Source organism: Lissotriton vulgaris, chromosome 9 (genome assembly GCF_964263255.1).
Source record: "Lissotriton vulgaris chromosome 9, aLisVul1.2, whole genome shotgun sequence".
In the NCBI taxonomy this organism is placed as follows: domain Eukaryota; kingdom Metazoa; phylum Chordata; class Amphibia; order Caudata; family Salamandridae; genus Lissotriton; species Lissotriton vulgaris.
Window position 1 is genome coordinate 124872170 of NC_141697.1, and position 5345 is coordinate 124877514.

At 42.9% G+C, this 5345-nt stretch overlaps 1 protein-coding gene across 1 annotated transcript in view; it reads right to left on the minus strand.

The window, feature by feature from the left end:
- The window catches only part of TMEM229B (transmembrane protein 229B), a 537771-nt gene extending 537233 nt beyond the window's left edge, over positions 1 to 538 (minus strand). The window contains exon 1 of the mRNA XM_086937158.1: positions 345 to 538. The gene's annotated coding sequence lies outside the window, so the exon portion shown is untranslated. The remainder of the gene's footprint in view (positions 1 to 344) is intronic.
- Positions 539 to 5345: the final 4807 nt, after the last annotated feature.

The window sequence follows — 5345 nt, forward strand, 5'->3', positions numbered from 1 at the left end:
CCCCTGCCCAGCTCCATCCCAGGGTCACACAGACAGCTGGCACCCTCCTGCCAGCCGCTGACAGCTCGGAAGCACCCCCGCCTCCATCCCCGCTCAGAGCCCACGAGCCCTCGCGGGGAGCACACGAGCCAGACGTAAATACAACGCGGTTTGTTGTTGTCACAGCCACACTCCCTGCCAGGGCCAGCGCACGCTTCCGTCTCCCCGCTTCCAGGAGCGCACTGCCCTCCCAGGGCGTCTGTCACGCAATCCGGCAGCACCGGGCAGGGTTCACAGGTGCAGCCGGCTGGAAGCCGAGAGCCACACGGACAGGAAGCGCAGGCAGCAGCACCCCCGGCTCTTACCGTGCTGTGGAGGTCTGGGGAGCGCAGGTGCCACCAGGTGCCTCGGGGAGGGTCCTCAGCAGCAGACCCAGCAGCAGCAGCTCAGCCTCTTCCTGGCTCCCATGCCCGGCTGACGGTGGTGCCGATGGATGTCCTGCGCCCGCCGCCGCTGCTGCTGGAGATGAAATGTGCCAGGGAGACAGCGGGAGATGCAGTGAGCTGCACATGCTCCCTTCTGACGAGCCCTGCTTCCTTTAACCCCCTCGCCGCCGCCGCAGCCCGTGTCCTCCTCCGCTCGCTGCCAAGTCCAGGGAGCGCGAGGCATGGTTCATTCACTCTTAATTCAGCCCGACCTCTTCCTTCACAGGTGCCGCCAGGTGTCCGCGTCTTATGATTCTGGCACAAACCCGAATTAACCTCTGGCTTGAGAAAGGCCATTGGTATGCGGAAAAAAAGTTGCATGTATTTGTAAACACAGAATACAAATAATATCATCTGGAGTAGCCATAAAAGGAGAAGTTGCATTTGTCTCTGAGTTCGCAGGCACGTGTTTAGGCTTGCCACAGCAAGAAGTTTGTCATAACACGTTTTTGGGTTTTGCATAGTTGCCACTGTAACATTTTGAATAGTGAAATATCGCCAAGATAATTCCTAGCAACATAAATATCACCCAAAATATATTGAGAACACAAATATCGAGTTTATGTACTTTGGGGCCGATTTCGAATGCGGACAGACCTGAGTGCGTCTGACATCGATCTGAAACTGGGACCAATCGACCTGACATTGTTCTGCATTATGTCCATCAATTGTTGTTTTTGCATTTGATACCCTGAGTGGGCTGGGTATGCTCAGACGTGAGTCCCATGCTCTCCACACCACTGGAGTCAAGCTATCCAGGCTGATGAAGGCTGATAGCCAGAAACCGGTCCCAGGATGCTTGATTCCGGTCCAGGAAAGACGTGGCTTGGCGCTTGATTCTGGTCCAGGAAAGACATGGCTTGGCAGTTCGGGCTGGACTTTTCCTATGAGACACAGGGTCAAGGCTGATTTGCATATGGCCATGTCTGAACTGGGGTGGTGTGGAGTGCAAAAAAACGATGGATTTAGGCTCAGATCTCTGTACTGGGGTGAATGTATGACATTGTTCTAAATACTGTCCATCAATTGTTGTTTTGCATTTGTCACCCCGAGTGGGATGGGTATGCTCAGATGTGAGTCCCATGCTTTTGCATTTGTCACCCCGAGTGGGATGGGTATGCTCAGATGTGAGTCTCATGCTCTCCACACCACTGGAGTCAAGCTATCCTGGCTGATGACGGCTGATAGCCAGAAACCGGTCCTTGGATGCTTGATTCCGGTCCAGGAAAGACATGGCTTGGCAGTTCGGGCTGGACTGTTCCCATGAGGGTCAAGGCTGATTTGCATATGGCCATGTCTGACCTGGGGTGGTGTGGAGTGCAAAAAAACGATGGATTTAGGCCCAGATCTCTGTACTGGGGTGAATGTATGACATTGTTCTACATTCTGTCCATCAATTGTTGTTTTTGCACCAATCGACCTGTCAGCGGGCCCAAACCAGCAATTAGGATGCGACCGAACACTGGGGCCGATTAGGATGGCGGACGGATGCATGACCGCTGGGCTGGAGGTGGCGGAAAACGCACATTATCGTCCGCCAGCAGCGGGCCTTCCGTCCGCCATATTAGGAAGGGGAACTGGGCACATTTACCATCTGCCGCGTAAAAACGTGAACCGCCGCGGGAACACACCAGACACCATGGCGGACGGAGCCAATACAGGCTCACCTCCGTGCTGAATGACGTCCCAGCCGTCCGCAAGATTACGATGTCGCAAACAAACCAGAACACCGCAGCGGATACACCTCCATCTCATAGACGGTGAAAGCACCACAATGGAGAGGGAAAGCATTGCCACAAGACCCACCGCACGGACCAGACCGCCATGGACCCAGGAGGTTGGGCCTGTTACCGCGGCCACTCCGTCCGCGGCAGTCGGTTTTTCTATGGTTCCGTCCGCGGTCGGCGGTCTTTGGAGACATCCGTCCGCCGCGGTCAGGTTTTGCTGGAGGGGAATCCTAATTGCACCCACGGTTTCCCCACGGTGAGGTCGGACGGTCATTTCCCGCGAGACTGGCGGTCCGGACGCTTTCCGTCCGCCATCCTAATCGGCCCCACTGTTCGGTCGCACTCCTATACTTTACAATGCATGCTCTCATTTTAAAGAACTGAGGTGCAGTTCATCCCTCCACCCCATGGCAGACACTCAAGAGTTTGGGACGAATGAGGGTGTGGAGGGAGGGGATAGATATATTGCGTATAGGGTGAGAAATAGGGTATGGAAATTGCTGCTCTATGGCTGGGTTAGATTTACTATTCCCACTCCAATTTAAGCAACCAGTAGGGAAAGTGTTGGACCTTTGAGGGGTCAGATTTACTTTTCTTACTCCAACCTAAACAACAGAAGGGAAAATGCTGCATTTTGGAAGGGTCAGATTTACTATTCTCACTCTAATCTGAGCAACAGTAACTAAAGCGCTGAGGTTTGATGTGTCAAATGTGCTGTTCCCACTCCATCCTGGGCAACAGTAAGGACATTGTCAGACTTTAGAAGGATTAGAGTTACCATTCCTTTTCTGATGTAAGCAACAGTAGGGAAAGTGTTGGATGTTGGAGGAGTAAGAACTAGGGGAACAATCAGGAGATGGAAAATATTAAACTTTAGAAAGCTCCATTTTAATTGCCACTAACCTAAATTGATACAAAATAAATTGCAAATTTATCAGACACAAAAAATAAAATATATTCCACGACACAATTTTTAAAAATAACTTTAACATTATATAGCCTGTACAATTTTGTAAAACATAAAAAATGAAAAATGAACATATAGAATTATACATATAATATTTAAAACATAAATAAATTAATAAATGTAAAAACTACATTTAAAATACTTTCCACCCTATCACCTGAAAATTCCTACAATCATAAACAAATTGAAAACATATCATAAAAATATCAAATTAATTATTAAACACACAAACATACAATTTTAATACCCTAAAGATTAAAATGTAAATAATCAACACAACTTATCAATTAACCATTAATTAAGTTAACAAAAAGTATTACAATATTGTTAAAATTATTTAATTAAATAACTTAAAAAATATTTCTATAATTATCCAAATAACAAGTTAAAACATATAACAAATGAAAATCAATTAAAAAATAAATATTTTGAATACCTCTTAACCCTATTCCCCAATAGCCAAACAGTCTCCCAAAGCAATAAATACAATTTACATGAAATGAAAAAACCCTAAACTTTATTACCTATTCAAAATAAACGAAACAATACAAACAATTTAACATAATTAACATTCAAATAGTAACAACTTATAAACTTAAAAAATTAAAATAATATGACTTGGAAGTACATTTGAAAAGAATACACTTTGTATATGCGCCACTACTATTGCCACTTGACAAAGTAAAGATATTTACATTTACAATCCTGTCTGATAGAAGGATGGCACCTCACAGTAAAAAAATAACTATTGCATATCATTTGAACACAAGATGACAGGTGCAAGGTCAGTGTACATAGACTAAGTATAAAAACACTCTTTATTGTTAATGTACATCACTATAAAATACGATTCCAATTGACACAAAAAAACTGTGGTGTTTGCCTCAGAACGGGGGTGGATAAAAAATAAATAAACAGACCTTCTCCACCGGCCTTCCGCACGCCTCTCCTCTGTCCTCAGTATGCTGGAAGCACCGGAAGCACCCATGCTTTCGGACTCTCCCAGCCAATCACAATGCTGCAGGAACAGCCCAATGGAGAACATGCCAAGTGCGCATGACGGTTTGGCCAGCCCTATAGGGCCTGCCAAACCGCCATGTGCACCAAGCAGAATGAAAACCACTCCTCCCTTGCTCTGGCGTCACTGAGTCCAGCCCTTACCCGACTCTCACATAGAAAAATAAAATGATAATAACTTATCATTTTCTTTTTCTTTTTTTGCACTGTGAAATAGCAGTGGGGCGACACTTCTCTGCCTTAGTGGAGGAGCCAGCACTGCGTACTATGGTCTTTGAATTACTGTATCGTGAAGATGTGTTTTAATTATTTTTTTGCCTGATTCACAAAGATATCTTGCACTATTGAGTAAGTTTACGTTTTTGAGTAAGTTTACTACTTTTCGGTATTCACAAATTCTGAGTGTAAATGACTTCTAAAAAAAGACAGTTGTAAGTCAAGCACCACACATGGACAACCACTGGTACAGCAACACCCGCCCATAGAAAATAATAGAGGTAGTGACTTTTAAAAATAAAACCTCATAGAAATTATTGTTAAAATAATTTAATTATTTAAAAAGGTAAAAAACATAAATAAGTATAAATTAATGGGAACAGGAATATTTAAAAGTAGTACATATTTATTGTCAAGTTATACAATTTCTAATAGCACATTTTGAATTAAAATATTAATGTAACAAATGTCATTATAAAAAAATGACATTCATTTTAATTATTGCTATATATCACTTTAATAATAAATAATTCACATAACATTTTTTTATTTAGGTGGGAATATAGTTTATAATTTAAACTTCAGAAAAATGATTTTAATTTAATATATTTTCATTATTTAAAAGTTTAATTCAAAATTAAATGAGTGGTGTAGATTTGTTTATTTTTTACATTTAAAGTAAATACATAAAATGAATTTACATTATTACTTAACATAAAATAATCACAATATTTATTTTTCAGTTAAATACAGTTTTAATTTTTTGTACACTTTACGATAGGAAGACAATGCAGTCATGAATCATCTCAGAACCACAGATATCTTCAACAGAGAAAGAGAGCAAGAAAAAAACTATTTCACTATTTAAATCAACAAACACTGAATGTATTACACCAATGGCGTTTAAAGCTTACCTCTCACTTGATGATAACATACTGTGAGAGCCCTAGTCCT